This window comes from Centroberyx affinis, unplaced genomic scaffold (assembly GCF_046629955.1).
Source record: "Centroberyx affinis isolate AG114_WGS23_722 - 3 ecotype Tasmania unplaced genomic scaffold, CSIRO-AGI_Caff_v1 ptg004219l_1, whole genome shotgun sequence".
Classification (NCBI taxonomy): domain Eukaryota; kingdom Metazoa; phylum Chordata; class Actinopteri; order Beryciformes; family Berycidae; genus Centroberyx; species Centroberyx affinis.
In genome coordinates, this window is record NW_027281963.1 from 65,136 (window position 1) to 84,065 (window position 18,930).

The 18,930-nt window shown below is 41.5% G+C and overlaps 1 protein-coding gene across 1 annotated transcript in view; it reads right to left on the minus strand.

Annotated features, from left to right (window-relative positions):
• The window catches only part of arhgap32b (Rho GTPase activating protein 32b), a 38,451-nt gene extending 32,867 nt beyond the window's left edge, over positions 1 to 5,584 (minus strand). Inside the window, exons 1-2 of the mRNA XM_071543089.1 lie at positions 5,499 to 5,584; positions 1,650 to 1,787 (exon numbers count right to left, since the gene is read on the minus strand). The gene's annotated coding sequence lies outside the window, so the exon portion shown is untranslated. The remainder of the gene's footprint in view (positions 1 to 1,649; positions 1,788 to 5,498) is intronic.
• Between the last annotated feature and the right edge of the window lie 13,346 nt (positions 5,585 to 18,930).

The following is an 18,930-nucleotide window of genomic DNA, read 5'->3' on the forward strand; positions in this document are numbered from 1 at the left end:
TAATCCTATAAACACAGCTTTTGGGGAGTGACTGAAAGCTACAATTGTCTGCTCCGGGCAGCCTTGTAAAACCATTATTCTGAAACTGCCCCCACAACTCGGTGATAAACCGGTTTTACCAGTTTGGTTTTATTCCTATGCATTCCACTGGAGCACCTGAGCTTTTATAGTCAGCTCAACCTGACCATAAAGGTTTACTCCGGTTCAGTATTCACAGGTGGGCTGTATCTCCCACATAACAAGTAAAGTAGTAGCAGTACATTCCCAAACCTAAAGCCATGTATAACAGATGACAGATACACACACATCCAATCATCTTAGTACAGGTGGGTAGGAATAAACGCCAAAGCTTGTATAATTATAGAATGAAGTTCTTGCATACTTTGAACAGAATACATTCCTCTTCAATTTTCTTGAGACACACAGTTATTCAATTCAAGATAGTAATAATTTACACCAAATATTGATCCCCATATGTGACTGATGTAAACAAGCAACAGCTACTCTCTCACACATCTTTTGGCAATGCCAAAAGTTGTTCGATTTCTAGCTTTCAATATTCAATTTTCTTTCAGAGGCTTTAGAGATAACCATAGAGCCCTCTGCCGTTGTTGCAATATTTGGAGTAGTTCCATCTGATATTCCAATCAGGAGACATGCTAAAATAATGATAGCTTTTGCAACTCTTCTGGCTAGAAGATTAATACTATTAAAATGGAAGGATATTTTTTCTCCAACTTTTAGCCACTGGATTAAAGATCTTATGTATCATCTAACATTAGAAAAAAATTGTTGGTCTACAAGGGGATATTCCCTTAGATTTTATGACATATGGCAACCTATACTGACCTGCATAGAGAAGATAGACACTTCTAAGATTTCAACTATTAATAATTAATCTTTTCTAAAATGTTTTCTGCATTAGTGTGCCAGTAGACTGCTGTTTATTGTAAATTTTTGATATTCAGAAACTTTTCATTTCATTAGTTTTGAAAGCATCTTTGCTTTATGGATATCTTTGACATATGCCTAAGACTTTTGCACAGTACTGTATATATTTTTTTATTTTTTATTTTATGATTTTATTTTATTTATTTTTGCCTGAGTATATATGTCTTGACATATTCTCTCGGTGTAAATCTAGTATATATTGTAAATTGAATTGCTAGTCTGGTTTTGCTTAACTAATATTGACTAAAGATGAAGCAATTGTGCAATAGGGGTGGGGCTCTGTTGGAGAATCACTGAGGGAGGGGACGGTGAATATATTGTAAAATTGTCTTGTCATTTGTATACCACTTGGAAAAAAATAAAATAAAAAGACTGAACAAAAAAAAAGAATGAAATTCTTGCACACACTGCTCTTGCAATACACAATTATTTACAGTTATCTTGTCGCCTTGCACTTCAAAAGTGTATAAGCAGCTAATGCTATCAATAACTTCATGTGGGAGCTGATCAAGTGTCGATTGGCTCAGTGAGAATGGAAACAAAGCACTGTGAGAAATCTGAACACAAGAAAATGGGATCTAAATCTGTAAAAGCTCCATATTGGACCTTAAATTATTTTGTTGCCAACTCGGAATGATTTATTCTCTTGTCAAAATACGTGTCTCTGTCTGTGTGTATGCATTGCATGGGGATCTTACCTCTGACTGATCTGTCAGACTGTCGAATCGAGGCAGCTCGGGCAGCTGCGAGAAGCGTCGGTCATAGATGCAGAGGTGCAGGTGCTTGTCCAGGACACGGAAATCCTCATAACTGCGCTTCACAATCCAGCTTCGGCCCTGCGGAAAGACGACAAATATATGGGTGAATTCAGCAAGAAAACAGCTCAAAAGACCAAGGACTTAACAGGGGCTTCATGTATGAGCTGTCAGCACTTTACTGCCTTCAACTGTAAAGTGAATTTTCAGTGAACTTTTGAAATGTCGCAAAAAATAAAATGTGCAAAAGGTGTGGTTCCATCAGCTGGGTTGAAGCGGATAAATAGGATTCCTGAATGTGGAACATAGTCATGTAAAAAACTGAAAGTCTTTCAAGAATTGATTAGTATTGGGCAAGGTGTTATTGTTCTTCATGCCAGCTGATGTTGGCAATATTTCCTGTTGTCTGAAGATGAAAACAAAGAATTCTGCACCCACAATATTCTAATGACACCTTGTAAATGGGAGCGACAACACATACAACATTCTGGAAGGTCATGGTGAAAACTAACTACTCTTATACTTTGTTTATAGCACTGCGTGTTTGCCTGGACATGGTTAAGATGTAAATTTGTACATTACGCACTCCTTGTTTGTTGGGAATGTATGAAATGTAACCTAACTAAATGATTGTCACTGGTTTAGGTGTGGTTTAGTAGGGGAGAATGGTTCCCAATGGTTTTGATCTGGATCAGAAAGAGAGAGACAAGTCCAGTGGAAATAGTGGAAATATGGGAGAGGTGGAAATCTTAATATGATAACAACCACGCACCTGTACATAAACAGTGATTTAAAGGGACAATAAGTATGATTTTTACTGCACCAAAGCACAACATGACCATAATATATCTGCAGGGGTTGATAGGGTTGGTGATCAATGCCAAGGTCTGAATAATTACTTGGCCAGGTGCTGAGATTTCTGGCTTCAAAACTGTCCAGCCTGTACTGTTTTGGAACATAAACTCCCCACCCAGTAGGAATTTCAAGACACTCCCAACTTCAAATTTATCTGCAGGTTGGAGGCACGCTGATGGTGCCTAATGCAAAACAAGTCGCCATAATGTGCCCTCTGTGCGCCTAAGAGGCAACTGCCTCCCAAGGCCAAGACTTCGTCCAACTATTAAAAGCTCTTTGGAAAAAGACCCAAGAGTGAGCCATCTTGTCAGCCATCTTTGGGCAGAGACAGACATAAACAAATATGTCACCACAAACAGCAAGACTTGAGATATTCCAATACTTGCCCATCTTTGATTAGGAAATTACACATTTTAATTATGCCAAATTCTTTGAATATGGAACTGGAATGGCAAAATCTTGCCAAGTGTGTATCAACAAACCAATCATGTTTTCTAATCACAGAAAATAAAAACCCAATCATGTCTTCTAATCACAGAAAATAAAACAAGTTAAACTGTCGCATAGCCAGAATTCATTGGCCATGGACACTGTGTGTAACAAAAAATTTGTATTCATAAAGATTGGTACATATTTTTTGTTTCTGATAATGGAGCATCTACTAGAGTGACCCTTACTCCACCCCATTTGTGGTTTTACCATCTAAATTTATCTGCTGCCATCTTAGTACATACTTCTTGAACAAACCACAGCATGCTGCTTGAGCTGTAGCAAAATCTGGACTACAAATCAAGGTCAAACACTGACACCAACAATTTTGTTGCCAGCAGTTCAACTTTGCAGATAACATTAAAAAGCCACCGGCCTCTGTGTATTCACAAAGACAAGTCCACTACAACCTTTATCAACCCACACTGCTCTCTCTTCTATTTTTCCTTCTTTCCCTTGTATTGTCTAATCTGTTTTTGTCTCCAAAGACTTTCTCTTCTTTTTATCCCTCAAATATAATGGCATTGTCCCTAAAAAAAAAAAAAAAGACTCAAGGCTCCCATGGACTGGTACACTTTGTTTATGAAGACATTCCCAATATCAAAGAACTTCAATGGCTTACTCAGCCCTTCCTAGTAAAATGTGGTGATTAAATGCCAACAGTGCAAGTGCAAACCAAGAGAATTTTGCCCTCGATCCGCCACATTAAATGCAACTTGGCTTACAAAAAAAAGGGGGAAAAAATCATCTTCCAGTTCTTCCATGGATTTGTTGTTTCTTTTTCATCTAGTAAGAAAGGCTTCCAAACCTCAAAAAAACCCAGACTGAGAGAAACTAGTGGTGGTAAAAAAGTCTTTTGCTTTGATTTGGCCTAGAAAGATCCGTCTGTACTGGGGCCAGGGCTTGTGCGACTGGGACTGCAGTGCGCCACTCAGCCCACTGATTCTAGTGCTGTTTTAAAGTGCTGGCTGGGAGAGACACCGCTGGGAGGGCTCTGTGGGCTCGGGGAACTCTTTATGCTTTCCTGTCCCACTTTCAGACGGTGCTTCCAGTTACCATTCCCCCCCCCTTTTCTGGGTCTGTGGAACTGAACCAATCTCACTATGCTGTGCTACTTTCTCTGTTTTATGCTCTGTTCTAAGTGTGGGGCTCAAGGCCAACTCTTTGCCAGTTTTTTTTTTTTTTTTTTTTTTTTTTTTGTAAATGGAACTGGTATACATTTAGCTCTTTTCCGACGGCTTGAAGGAGTTGGAATTTCCAAGTACAGAGGCGCATACTTCTATGGGATTGCCAAGGTCATGCAAACGGAATATGATCTGTGGAGGAAAATGCATGAAACCAGAATCAAAGATGTCATTGAAGGAGGCCGGGGTAAAACTTCTGGGCGGCTGGTGTGCATGTGTGTGTTCTCCCCCAAGGCTATGCCCAATTTTGGGATCAACTAAGTTTCTTGCAAAACGTAATGTGATGTAAACAAAGATAATTTGACCTTTATTTTACTACAAAATCATCTCAAATACTAATTTTGAAGATGACTAAGCCAACTTTTTCCAACTTTGATGAAGTGCATTTTGACAAAGACCTGCACAATTAAATTAAGCAAGGAATTCACAGCTAGCTGGAAATGAAGACCATGGAAAACGGCAGTGCCAGACAAAGAGAACACTCTGCATCACTTTGTTCCACAAGGCCTTTAACCGCACTAACGCTGAGCAGCAGTGGGAGAAGCTGGTGCTTGGTGGACGCTGCCATCAGTGACTGCCAAAAGGAGTGAATTAAAGTTTCAACAATGCCACATGAAAACATCTGACAGGGAAACACTATGACCTATCCTCTGGAGAACTGGAAAGAGATGACCACAATACTAAATAGCCATCCCAGTTCCATTTAAGCATTTAGGCATTTAAACCCTACAAATTGCAGCAGAGCATCCAACCTAAAATATGTGTAAGCACATGCATGTGTGTAAAAGTCAGGGCTTCAGTAATGTGCACTGTCAATGACGGTGAAGACGTATTCTATTTCGCTTTCCTTTTAAGAGTCGCTCACCCATTCTGACATTTGTGCATAGTTCCTCTCACTTCACGGTTCCCACATAACTTGGAGTTTTGAAATAACAAGTAAGGAGGTTTCAGAAATGTCTGAATTTGAGCCAACACTCTGCTCAAAGGGAGGAGTGCACCGTGTATCAGAACAGGTTTTATTGAACCATCATTTGAGGGACGGCAATTGCTTTCGACAAGTTTTTAGAGAAAGGTTCGGTGCATGAATAGGTTTTTACTCATGTCTGGGTGTGTGTGTGCTTGGAGAAGAAATGGAACCTGTGTGGGAGCTCGTATGCAATGCTTATATAAGTGTATGCATGCTTGTGGGAGGTTACATATGTATCTGAAGTTATGTATCGCTGCATCATCGATTGAGAAGGACAGGGGGGGGTTCCTCTCTTACCTGGCAGTAGATTTGAACCAAGTACACCAGCTCCTTGGACTCATAGCCATTCCGCGTCACTTCACACTGTTCATCCCCAAGGGACAACTGGAAGAAAAAAGAGAAAGAGAGGGGGCGGCGCGTTAGATGAACAATTCTTCATGTTCAAGATTTACAAAGTCATGCAGGACAAGGGCTCTAGTCAGATGGTCGGGGTTGGGACAGGAGAGGACAGCAGCTCAGCGTAACAACCTCTTAGCCTTCGTCTTAGCTCATGTGTCTCAGTTACTCTTTCATTAGAAGCGGAACAAAAAACCATCATCCCCGACAAGCTCCTTGCACTTTGTCCTTATTAGAGTGTAACATAGCAGAAAACTCTTCCTCAATACTGCACCAGTCAATCTTAGCTTACGTTTTCACACTCAAATCTCATGGCATCGTTTCTACAGACACGAGACAACAAGGGCAGGACAGAAAATAACTCCAAGGCAAGAAGTTCAAGCGTCTCACTCCGAGACATGCAAACACGGTCCAGGCCAATGAAGCATCTGAAAAGAAATGGATATTCTATAAGAAGGGAGATGATTATGCTCATGAGCTCCCAGCGGAACAGTCCTGACCGCCCACACCTCAATGAAATATAGATGAGGAGGATGAAGCAGTGAGTCACAGTACAGCTAGCATCTGCTGCCGGTCCTCAACAGAGCAATAAAGAGCAAAATACGGACAACTGTGGACTGTAACAAGATAAATTACGTTGAAGAGGAGACTCCTGTGACAGCTTCATCTTATTTTGTGGATATTGGTGAATATATTGACCGTAACAACCAGTCCTCAGTTGGATGTGATCTCTTTTAAAAGCAAACACAATCTACATATAAACTGGAAAATAAATGAAAATTAAACCCAGACTAATGGCTTACATTCTTTCCAAAGGCTCATCATAAGCAATCGTTACAAGCAAAACCATTTCACCACTTAGCTGATGATATACTTTTCTTTTTGTGACATGTGAAATCAATTCTCTCAGCGATTCTTATCCCAGTTTTAATGGTTCTTTGATCCATTTAACAGTGTTCATCCATAGAATGGAGTGTAACACAAGTCATTTGGTGCATGTTTTTATCCATAGCACCCCATGGCGTCATGAGCACACCTAACCCCAGCAGTGTTGGTGCCATGCTCTACCTACTGAGCTACAGAACACCAACTTCACTAACCTATTCATTTTTAATCAGTGTATCAAGGTACAGCATTATCTACTTCACCTAGCCAGGTGGGGTGAGGTCTCTGCACATGTGGAATATGTAGCAGGGTGGAGAGAGTCTTCAGTCAGAGAACAATGGTTATATTGTACAAGTCCAATTTCAGTGCCACTGAAACTCTATTACAACCTGGCAGTACCTACTGTTCAGGACTGGCTCTCTCTGCGTCCACGTCTCACCATTCCTCTCTACCTCTCAATGTTCCTTAAGCTTTTTTCACGCTTGCTACATCTCAGTCACCTCTCTCCCCACTGTCTTTCTCTCTCACTTCGACTTGCATTATTCTCTTAATTTACTAAGTATGTGTTCATTTAAAAATTCTATTTGGCTTAGCCTATTAGGTTAAGTCGGCTACTGTGCTTCAGACAAAAGACACTTTCTGCTCCTAAGACGGAGATCATAAAAAGCGAGACTGAAGGCATTTATGTGCTTCGAAGGTCCACTAAATAGACATTGTCTAAGCAATGACATGGTGCCAGTGATTGGAGAAAAGCACATGGAAGTGTTTCTGTTCCCGTTAAAGTTGGCTTGATTTAAAAAGAGTTGTTAATGGAGGGGCAGGGGTAAATAGAGCCTCTACAGAAAGCAATGCCCTATTCTGTGGTTGTGTTTCTCTTCAAAGACACAAACTAATATGAGTGCAAATGACCTAATTCCCTCTCTCTTCTTCAGTATCAGCACTGAGCAACTAGGAAAGGTTTTGCACTCGATGCACTACCAAAAGCCATTGTCTTCTCAGAGCAGCCAACGAAAGCTATAAAAACAAACTTTAAATGCAAGCCCAGAGAGCCGGGCATTTGGGCGGAGTGCAAAATGCTTTCTCCCTTTTCACTGGGAGGGTTTGAGAGTTTGGACCCTTGTTTCAGAAAGAAAGGGAAGGTGCTCAATGACCAACAGTGATTGAGGAGGAACAGACTGATTGGTTTGTTCAACTGGGATCCCTGCTGTTGCACCACATTTAGGCAACATAAAAACAACAAGACCAAGAGAAACCTTTCTGTATGTAGTCATTAAGTTATGGGATGGTTCAAAAACTCAGAACAAAGAAAAAAGTGCCATTGCAAACTCTAACTAACTGATTTAGTGTATCAAAGATTTCCGACAAGCAAGCAAACCCAAAACTTTCAGCCAATGGATGGTGTTCATTGCCTGTTTTGTTGGGTCTACTTTTAGCCACCACAAATAAGTAACAGCACGCTGCTGAAAATAGTCCCTGTAAAACATGCTAATACTGGCATTACAAAGCAGCATTTGATTCATTCATGCACTGCAACCTTTTTGCAATGATGGATTACATTTCTCAAGCGGGCAGTGTGCTTCTTCATGGCATTCAGCATTACAGGGGCCAAGGTCACTAGACTGTCGTCTCGTAAGGACACAAGTGAAGATGAAGAATGCATGTGTGGGTGTCAAAGTGAGAGTGTTAAGTGAGAGTGTTAAGTAAGAAACAGTGGTTAAGGTTAAGCTTCATATTAAGTAAAGTGTAAAAAGGGTTAGGGTTAGGTTATGCTAAGGCATGACCAATGGTTAGCTAATATTAGCATCAGCCAAAACATCAGCAAAACTTCTATTGATTGTGGGGATAAAACTCAAGGCCTTTGAGTAAAACAATAAAACAGAGCCTCGGGCTGCAGTTCAGATATCAGTCAACACAGAGTGATACTTAAACCAGAGGCTCTCCATTTCTCCTGAGATTTAAAACAACTCTCAGTGAGCAACCCATATTTAAAGATATATACACATACTGTGAAAGGGTAGGACTACTTATAATAATTTAGCAATATTCAGCTCCCTCTGCAATTCCAAATACAGACTATAAGCTAAACTTTGAACACAACCACCAGAGGGTGACATGACTTTCTGGAGAGAAACAGTCCATGCCAGGGCTTCACACTGATGAACTGTCTGCCCCTGTAGCCCTACTAGCCCACCACACAGTCTGTGGATGAACAGTGGTAGCAGCTCCAGCTCCACTCATCTGACACAGAACACAGGAATGCACTTCTCCCATTGTGAAAAGAATAACTCTTCAGACACAACCGGCCAAATGTTCATGTCCTCAATTGTCAACATCTGTTCACAGTGCTTTAAGGAATTAAAGATGGCATTTCTGAATTAGCAAGATAGCGAGGAAGCCTACTACAAGTTGGCTCCCAGCTGCATAATTACAGTACTGTACAACAAACATTTGTAGCCAAGAAGTAACCTAAAGTTGGTGCTTGCAGAAGCATTATTTTCAGCAGTGTATTTAACAGTAAATTCAAAGATCTGTGCCCACTTGACATGACAGTTTAACCACTTATGGAAATAATAGTACAAAGCCAGCAAGTGGTTTTGCTTTTAGCCTGTAGTTTTTCCAAATTACTACACAAGATGAAACATTCACTTGTGCATCCCATACTGAGTGGCATGCTAAACAGGTTGTTTTTTTGGATTTACCATTCTGGGCCTTGTCACAGCAAAAAGCTACACTTTTCTTTTTCCTGTGTGTAATGTATTAAACTTGAACACACCACATTAAAACATGATTTCACCCAAACTTGCACTGCATTAGCACAAATTCTACCCCTAGTCCCTGTAGTTTAACACCAAAGATGGTTGCAATCTGGCCAGTCCAGGGTCATAAATTAATCAACTGAGCAGCACTGGATTTTCATTAGAAGCATAACTGTCAGAATAATTATACGAAAACATTGTCTTTCACAAAATGAAATGCTAAAAAAAAGTTCAAACCTCAGCGTATTCTGGTGAAGACTGAGAAGACGGTGGACATTGCTGTACTTTAAGGAGGGCTTTGCAGCAGCACCAGTCCTCTACGCCTACAGCAAACTGATGGATAGCCTTGCTATTTCTATCTTGATTTATATTTCGCTGTGGAAAAAGTAAACTGAGCACCTACTTCTTACAACAGTCTAGGCTGCTTCCCTAATAAAGAAAACTTAGTAAGCTTTGCTTGCAGCAATTTCAAGCACAAACAAAAGCAACTTGATGAAGTGTGGATAATCTGACTGGCTAATTGGAAGCTGCACCCCGAGTTTGCCTGCTGAACAGTTGGGTAGATTCAGGTGAAGCAGAGCCTCTTTGACACCACAGGTTTCGGTGTGCATTTATTTAGCTCCCAAGAAGAGATGCCTCAGCACTGTACTGTGCTTAGACTGATAGTGTAGGAGATGCAAAGACAGCGCTTAACCATGTATGCTTTAAAGATTTTGCAGCAATGAAATTATCCTCAGACTAATCATTGGGACAAAAACAAGCATTCCAATTATAAATCAGAATTTAATCGGGACGCCTGGTTTCTCTGTGCTCAAGCTGTATACGGTCACATTAGTAATGTGGTACATGATATTCATCCTGCTTTTCCAATTAAGGTCTGTGGGCATGAGCTTGACTGCTTATCATATACAGCTTGAGGCACGGTGGTAGGAGTTTTAGGTTGGTCCACTGCCGCAGAGCTTAGAAGTTAGTTGTAGATCAGCCATAGACCCATCCATGTATTTTTCATACTACTGTAGCATTACAGGGAGAGTATGGGATGCTTTTCAGGTTGGTAGAATATTGCAGTGGAAGATGTCAGCAGTCAAGTAAGGTTCACCGATCACAAACTTCACAGTTATTACATTTAATCAGTTTGTGACAAAAAAAAAAAAAGATCTGTTACTTTGCCTCAGTACTGATTAAATACTTAATGGTGAAACCGAGGGAATGACCACACAAACTGATATTCTTCTAAAATATTATTTCAACATTAAACAAAAAAAAAAAATCAGAAATGATCAGAAATTGACATTTCATTTACTGTATACCATTTCAGCCCTTGACAGGGTCATCACATGCTCCCGGCCAGTAACTTTGCTTTTTTTGCACCAATAAAATAGTGACTTGGTGCATAAATTCATGACAAAGAGAAAGAAGAGATCCCATCCATGATGGTCATTTTCCCAAGAGAGCAGGGAAGACGCAGACAGAGAGACAGGTTCATTTGCACTGTCCCTCTAACAAAGGTTTCTACTGAAAAAGCCCCAAGCATAATGCAACAGCCATATTTTACCCCAAGCTATTTTAATGAGTCTTGCAGACACACAAGGACAAGGGGGAAGCAATGCTGTGATACCTATAGACAAGCAGCATGGAAATGAGTTAAAAAGCAAACAGGAAGAATGGAATAACAGAGGAAGACTGCCATGAAAGAGAGAGAGAGATACACTTTGTACTCACAGTAGTCCTGTCTTCACTCGTTCCCAGTTCCTACACTTTACTTCCATTCATGCCACGGAGCTTAAAGCTGAGAGTTCGCCCCTCCTTAATACTCCAACACCTGTCCCCGGAATCTATTTCTCAGTGTGTGTGTGTGTGTTTCTTGAGTGTGTGAATGTACATCCCGTCCTGCAGAGTCCTGTTTCGCCAGTCCGGAACACAATTCCCCTCGGCAGGACGCAAATGTCAGCTCTCCACTTTCCCTCACAGACAGTGTAAGCTCTCCCTGTGTGGGATTCAGAGATAGCAGGAGGGCAACAATATCAGCAGCAGCGGTGGTGGTGGTGGTGTTGGAGGATGAGAGCTGGTGGTTTGGCGGATTCCTCGACGGGACAGCTTTCATCCCCTCCATTTTGCCCTCTCTCCCATCCCACTGTTGTGATACCTCATCTTCTCTTTCTTGCCTTGTTTCTCTTGCTGGCTTCCTTTTCTCTGGTGGCCGGCACCCAACAGAACTTTCTTAACGCCCAATTTGCTTTGCAGCGGGAAAGAATGGGAGAGGGAGGGAAGAACCGGATAAAAGAGAAAAAAAAGCGATTTTCTTTTCTGTTTTGTTCTTTCGCCGACCTCACCGTCTGCTTTTTCTGTCCCTCCGCCACATGCTATTCTCTCTCCCTTTTTCCTCCTCTCCCCTCTCTGACATGCTGGCTCACCCCTCCCCCTTCTCTTCTCCTCTTCCCCCTCTCTGGTTGGTACATTCCCCGGGACAAAGAGCAGGGATGGAGAGAGAGAGCCAAAAGAAACAGAGGGGAGGGAGAGGGCAGGAGGTAACAGAAAAAAGGGGGGGGATGCACTTGCGGGAGAGCAATTTTCTTTTTCTTCCGCACGTGCCCTCCCTCTCTCTCTCTCTCTCTCTCTTTCTCTACTGTTGTCCTCTATCTTATTGCCATTGCAGGGAAGGGGCCTCTAGTAAGTAGATCTACACCTTTTGCAAGTAGAGAACTAGCAGAGAACCAAGGGACAGATTATCTTGGAGGATCAGATTTTAAAAAGCATCTAAAGATTCAGTAATTTGTGATATACCAACAGTAATGATGCTTTACAGAGCAAACGTGTCACATAAATAGAATATGTTTTGATCATAGGATTGCATCTAAAATGGGCTTCACTGGACTGAAGAGGATCTACCATAGCCAGGACTCTCTGTATGTGTGGACTGTGTGTATCACATAGATTTAGGGCTGGCTTCACCTCCTCATCCTGCCCATTACAGCCAGGCTAAAATGGGAGGCCACTTGGAATCCAGACACTGATGAAATCCTGGTTTTGAAGACTCCCTCCACAATAAATAACCATGCAGTGTGGCAGCTTGCAGGCTACCACACTGGGAAAGGAGAAACAGAGTGACCAAAAATAAAACCTTAACCTCCCTCCTGCAAAACTGCTCGCTCTCAGGTTTCAGCCAAATAACTTAAACAAAAAAAAAGGAAAGAAAAACATTGGTTGCATCAGCTGTGATGACTTCATACGTGCCATCCACCATATGAGATGGATTAAAAAAGGCCTATTGCTGGAGAGGAGAACGGAAAGCCGCGCAGCCAGCCAGCCTTACTGAGGAAGACATGTGGGAGCCAAGAGAAGCCAGAGAGACACTGGGCTGCACAGGACCTGCCCCAGCCGCAAAGTTCCTCCCTGCATCGGCTGAAAAACATGCAAACCGGTGTGTGTGAGAGGAAGACATCTGACAACCAAAGGAGGGAGATCAAATATCCACACAACTCAATGAAACTTATGAGGTGTAACGGTGTAAACATTCAGTAACTGCCCTTTCAAATCTTACTGCTACCTATTTACTGACACCTTCTTTTTGTTCCAGCATCCATCCTTCAATGAGTCAGAGGAAATAATGTGAGGCAGTATTCCACAGAGTGTAGCTGTTCACAATGTCTGCGTTGTTGAGAGAATTTCAACAAAAAAGTTTCAGCCAAAAAGTTGGATCCACAATGTTTTGACGAGAAAACTCAGGCCAACATCAAAAGTTCAAAAGTTTAGGCTGGTTGAAAAAACCAGAACAAATTGTTACTTTACTCAGTTATATTTAGTATAAACATCTGAGAGTCACTTGTAAAGAGACGCCTGCCTAGACTTTTGTCCCCCCCAAAAAACTCATGGTTAATGGAATTCATTTGCCATCATCTGAAATTCCATGTCACAATTTGTTTTTATTTTATTTCTTACACAACTGCCATTTTAAAAAGAGAGTCTCGGGATTCTATGGAATCTATCCTATCGATAACCAAGCCAGTTCTTAGGACTTTTGGCTGGCAATAGGCTTCTATTAGAATTTGATTGCAATAGTGCAGGTCAATGGGGAATGCAACCATTTTTGTGCAATCTGATCAATAGTGAGCTGGCTGTAAGCAGTGTGCAGACCTTGAGCATAACCTGCATAACGTTGGCCATTACTGTGAATAAGTGAATAAATTACATTACGATTTAACTGAATTTTCCTCAAAAAGGCACAAACAGCTATCCAGCCGGTGTTTCACAATAGTGCTTGTATGATCAGATTAGTTTCATTGCTGCAACCTGCGCTTGATTGAAACGTGATTGACAGGACATGGAATGAAAAGGAAAATGTATCCCTAACCAACGCTGGTACAAAACATTTACAGAGGAAACATTGCAATGTGTCAATTTGCTAACAGTCACCACTAAGCCAAAATTGTCCCAGCTTTCCTGAAATAGCAGAGAACAAGGCCCACGGTGAGCCATATTGCTCAATTAGCTGGGATGTCCTGTTGGGGTCGGCTGCCATGGCCCAGCCTGGCTAGGGGATCAGAATATCAAATCATTCTCTACTACAACTCTAGCTATAAATATCAAATGATAATCCAATGGTGACCCAGTTCATTCAGCCCTCTGCTCTACCACGCCAATGACAGGTTGTCTAAGCTACATGTGGGGGACAACCTCTGTGTCAAAGGTTGTCCAGGAAATGTAATCACAATGCAAGTTCCAGGCACTACTGCAAAGCAAAATAGTCATTTAATATCCTCTTTACATTTCTATCCCATGACATACAAAGTTTAAAATGAAAGCTGTAAGCTGCTACAAAACCCGAATGTTCAGCCACATTTCATTTCAAGCAACATATTTTAGTAACATTTCTAAAGGCCTGCCAGGCTGCAGTTCACTACTTTTAAACAGCACTAGCTGTCTGCAAGGTAGCGAACTGATGTACTGAGCCTTCTATGCAGCCCGGTACTTTGCAACTCTTTCACTGAGTGGGTTAGTATTGTAAAGTCCCAGGTGAATGTCCCTTATGCCCAGATATGCGTCTCAAAGAGCTCAATTTGAATCAAGAAATTTGAATTGGAAAGTTAAAAAAAAAAGTTTAACAATTCAATAACAATCATGTTCAATTTAAAGCTATTGCATTACATTTTTTTTTCTCCAGTTTTTTCAGTTCAATACGGGGCACTTTTACATAAGATCCATTAATGTTATATGATATGAATTTAAACAAATGACAGTCTAATTTACCAACAAGTGTAATAGTTTTTGAAAAGCTACTATTTTGATAGTGAGCACACAACCAGTTTGATATGATAAGTTATGATAAGTTTAGTTATGACGGGATATAATTTATTTTTCCTCATTATATACAATTTCGGAATTTTCCTTTATTTAATACTATTGAAAATAAGTGGAGAATAGTTAGAGCCAATCAGTGCAGTAGCCAAAGCATTTAGCTTTAGTTTACTTTTTTCTGAAACTGCAGAATTGTTTTTTCCTCCTTATCTTGTATGATTCACCAAAAACAACCAAAATCAAAACAGATTTTGAATTTTACATAAAGACACAACCGGTTGTAATTGTATATCATTTGGGTATGTTGCCATATTGCAGTAATTTGATATGAGTTAGTACAACATAAGCAGAAGCCCTCTTATTGATTTATTAATTTAAAACATGTGAAGATGGAGGTTTGCAGAAGATGAGTAATGTTGCAATGAAAATAATGGCTGGTCTCCCACGCCACTATTTTCATACTGTGGTATTTTTGTCAGACTGCAGAACTAGAGGGGTTTCAAGTGCAGCGATGCCTATGGGGCTTCACTGCAGCACTTCAGAGCTGAAGGAGGGAAGTGTGAAGGTGCTACACCTGAAATCATTACTAAAGGCTATAAAGACGGATCTAGTAAGGGATTGAAGTCTGCCTTGGGATTTAAACACCGAGAGAGATTGCTGTAAGGGGATGAGATTACGACTTGGAGGGGGCTGACAAAACAAATCCCATTATAAGAAAGATTTGCTTACTCTAGTATATATACACACACACACAGCTACAGTCTAACTCCATTGCAATGACCCAACTCAGCATAACCCCCAATTGACAGGGCACTCACTGGGGCTAAAAATGGATTCTCGCCTTAACACCGAGAGGATATTGTCAATATGTGGGCCTGTTAATGCAGGCCACTCTGTTTGCACACTGCCGTTATCTCGCCTCCTCTAGGCCCATTTCAAACAACGACACACCAGTGTGTTAGATAATGCGTGCAAAGCATTCTAATATTCACAAACACAGCTCATGATCCATATGCTCAGTGGACTGTATCCTTTGACAACAGTCACATAGACAACTCAGGAAATCATGCAGAATGACTGGAATGTACTGAACGCCAAAAACATCTCGCTGTCAGGAGGATATTGCAATTTTGTCTTCTGTATCCCCAATTCATTTCATGAGGCCAAGGAAGGGGCGAGGCGTTCCAAACATGCTTTCAGCGCTCCTGTAGTGAACCGGTTACTCCAACAGCCAACTCAGCAGTTAAAGGTTCCCACGTCCCAGGCATTTCCCCACTGGAGGCCCCCCCCCCCCCAAAGTCAGGTAGGAGAGGGGGGAGAATGTTTTTCAAGTGTGAAGGAGGAAAGGGGAATAAATCAGTCTGGTCTAGCTGCAAATGCTATAACAAGAGAGTATATGGAGCAGAGCTCGAGTTCCAGAATCCATTTTTGCCAAACGGAGAGTCTGGCTGGATGTCAGTTTGCTGGACAAAACGCAAACAATAAAGAAGAACATAGACATATATACTATCTATCGTCGATTGATATAACACAATAGTGATTAAACCCATAGCCAGTTCAAGTGATTATATGCTCTAAAATGACGCTAGTTTGTAAGCACTGAGCATAATACACAGTAGCTTATACCATCAATATAATATCAAAAAGGACACAGTTATATTTTTATGACAGCATTCATTTTGTCAGAGTAGATGTTCAGTTTTCCAAATTGTGAGCATCTCCTTTTGAAATGAAACTCTTCAAATCTCAAACCCTAATGCCAGATTGACCTTACTGGCAAGCCAATTTCTTTCATGGACAATCCAACTGAATTCCAACCATTTCATTTACCAATGCTGGTATGCACATACAGCATGTTATACACCTATCGTGAAGTCTTGTCAACTAAAACTTTTTTAAACCAATAATGGAACAGAAACAGAAAAGCACTTTAAAAGCCTCGACACAATATGCTGACATTATCAAGAGAAGTTGCTGCTGGTCTCCTTCAGGTTTCTGACTCATACTCTTCAAGTGAGCGGATTCTCGAGCACTTGATAACGTGGACTGCGGCTTTAAAGACAATCGCATCTTCAGCAGGGAGGAGAACCCCTCTACACTGTGGCACATTTGTCTTCCAACAATGACGGTGAGAAAGAGAGAGAGAGAAACAGAAAGGTTAAGAGTGTGCGAGCGTGTGTGTGTGTGTGCACTTTGGCTGGTCCTTTGTTTCCCTCCAACAAGGGCAGGATGAATCTAGCAGTTACATCATCCTCTGCTCACAAGGAGTGGAGAATGAACATGTGATGAGGGTTTGACATCATCTCTTTCACAGGCCATGGCCATGAGATTGCCTCGACCGGAGTAACGTCGAGAGCCGAAACAACTCTATTGATATCGATCCGAAGTTTGCTCTTTGGTGCGTTCTCGCTACGGCAAAGTCCTCACTTAAAACCTAGCTTTTTTCGTCACGGATATTCTTAACGGTCCTGCTGTTTGCCCACCCTGTGCCTTTAAAGGACGGGCTTGCTGGGTGTGTGTGCTGGCTGGTGCTGTCTTCGGCGTAGCGCTGCAGTTGATGGATTGGGTCCCACTGGGGGAGGGAATTCATCTCTATGCATGTCTCTTGGTCCTTTGTGAGTGAAAGGGGCGAGTGGGCAGTAGGAGCATATTGTGTCATGATGCTCGGCTAGCGGGGTGGAGGCAAGGAGGGATGGATGGACGGATAACAGGAGAGAGAGCGGTGAGCAATACGCGCCTTACATTTACAGACCGCCTCCGTCCTATCGGTGTCCTTAGGTAGAGAAAGCTGAGGCGAGGCACATCTGCTATACAAGCTATACAGCAACACACACACACCGTTAACTGGCCTGATGAATGGCTGAGAGGGGCGTCAATCTTCATCACGCGCATGACCGCATGCATACATACAAGCCATCTCTCTCATTCACTCGCACACACACAAAATTCGCCCCGTTTATAACTGCACGCACTGTTGTTGAGATGAGAGAGGGGGCACTCCTTCACAGCTGTTAAACTCAGATTGATTGCCGTAATTATTGTAGAAGGTTTGATACGCCCCCCTTCTCCACACACACACACACACACACACACACACAGGCCAGTGTTCTCACTCCATGTTTCATGCAAAACCAGCCTACAGCCTATAAAAGACGCACCATACTTTCTAACATTTTTGTATATTTTCAATCTTCTTTTTGTACTTTACCAGGAAGCATTTGATGGACGGTGACGTGCAGGAGGTGGCCAAGTTCAACATCAACCCAAAATAGCAAAAAATCTTTCACAATATGATATTATGGCACAGTAAAAACTCATGTTAAAACAGTTTTGAAAACGGTTTTGAACTGATATCAGAAAGATATTTAGGTCCAGATTTCATAAAATGATGCAGGTAGCAGCTATGGACGACTACAGACATCATGTTGAATTTCATTTTGGCGCTACATTTACATTTACACAGGTTTTCACATTGCTGCAGGCCATCATATCAACTATTTAAGGTCAAAATATTTGCTGGGATGTGTCTCTTTACTGTTGAGTAATCTTACTACTTTTTATACATTCATTATTATTCTGTATCCCACAACATCAGTGAAATGTTAAATTGTCAATGCGCACAACTCAGTTTGTGTAGTAGTTTTATGTAAAATTCTCACATCAAGATTTTCTAAATCCAGGACTTTGTGGTTCGCAATGTGTTTGCATGTACACACCCTTTATATGTCTGGCCTCTGGCTGTTTGTATGAGAGGGAAAGGCTTTTGAGCAGAGGTGCTGTCTAGCTGGTTGTGATCTTGGCACCACAGCGGACACACCAAGCCTTGACAACAGGAAGACAGAAGGAAAAAGGTAGATGGCTGCTATCAGGTGGATCACACACTCAGAAAGCTAGGGTGGTGAAGACTGAAAGCTTTCAGTAACATGTATGGAAAGCTCTTATGTAAAGCTTGCATATATGGATACATTTAGAATGGAAAGGTATGGAATAGTAAATGGCTCTATGAGTCACAGACCCAGGAGCTGTGGTAATGCAGCAGTTATAGCGCTTCTTTAAACATTTTTGAATAACTTCAAAAATTGTTTATCATCCTACACCATGCAGTAGCTAGGAACTCTGACATGTAGTATTTGGATAGTTCAGCTTGTGCGGTTACGGACTCTCCATTAATAGTAAAATGTGTAAGAGCTTGAGCCTCAGTGTGGTCTATGTGCGACAAGGCGGGACAAAATGGTAGGTTGTAGATAAACCATATGGAAGAGCAGAGCCGAGTGGCAGAGCGGGATAGTGGTAGTGAAGTCAATAAAGTTGTTTTCCTGGTGTCTGGCTGCAGACTGTATCATGTATCCACACTGGCCTGCTAGGGTGGGAGACGGCTGCAGGGAGTGGAGTTGGAT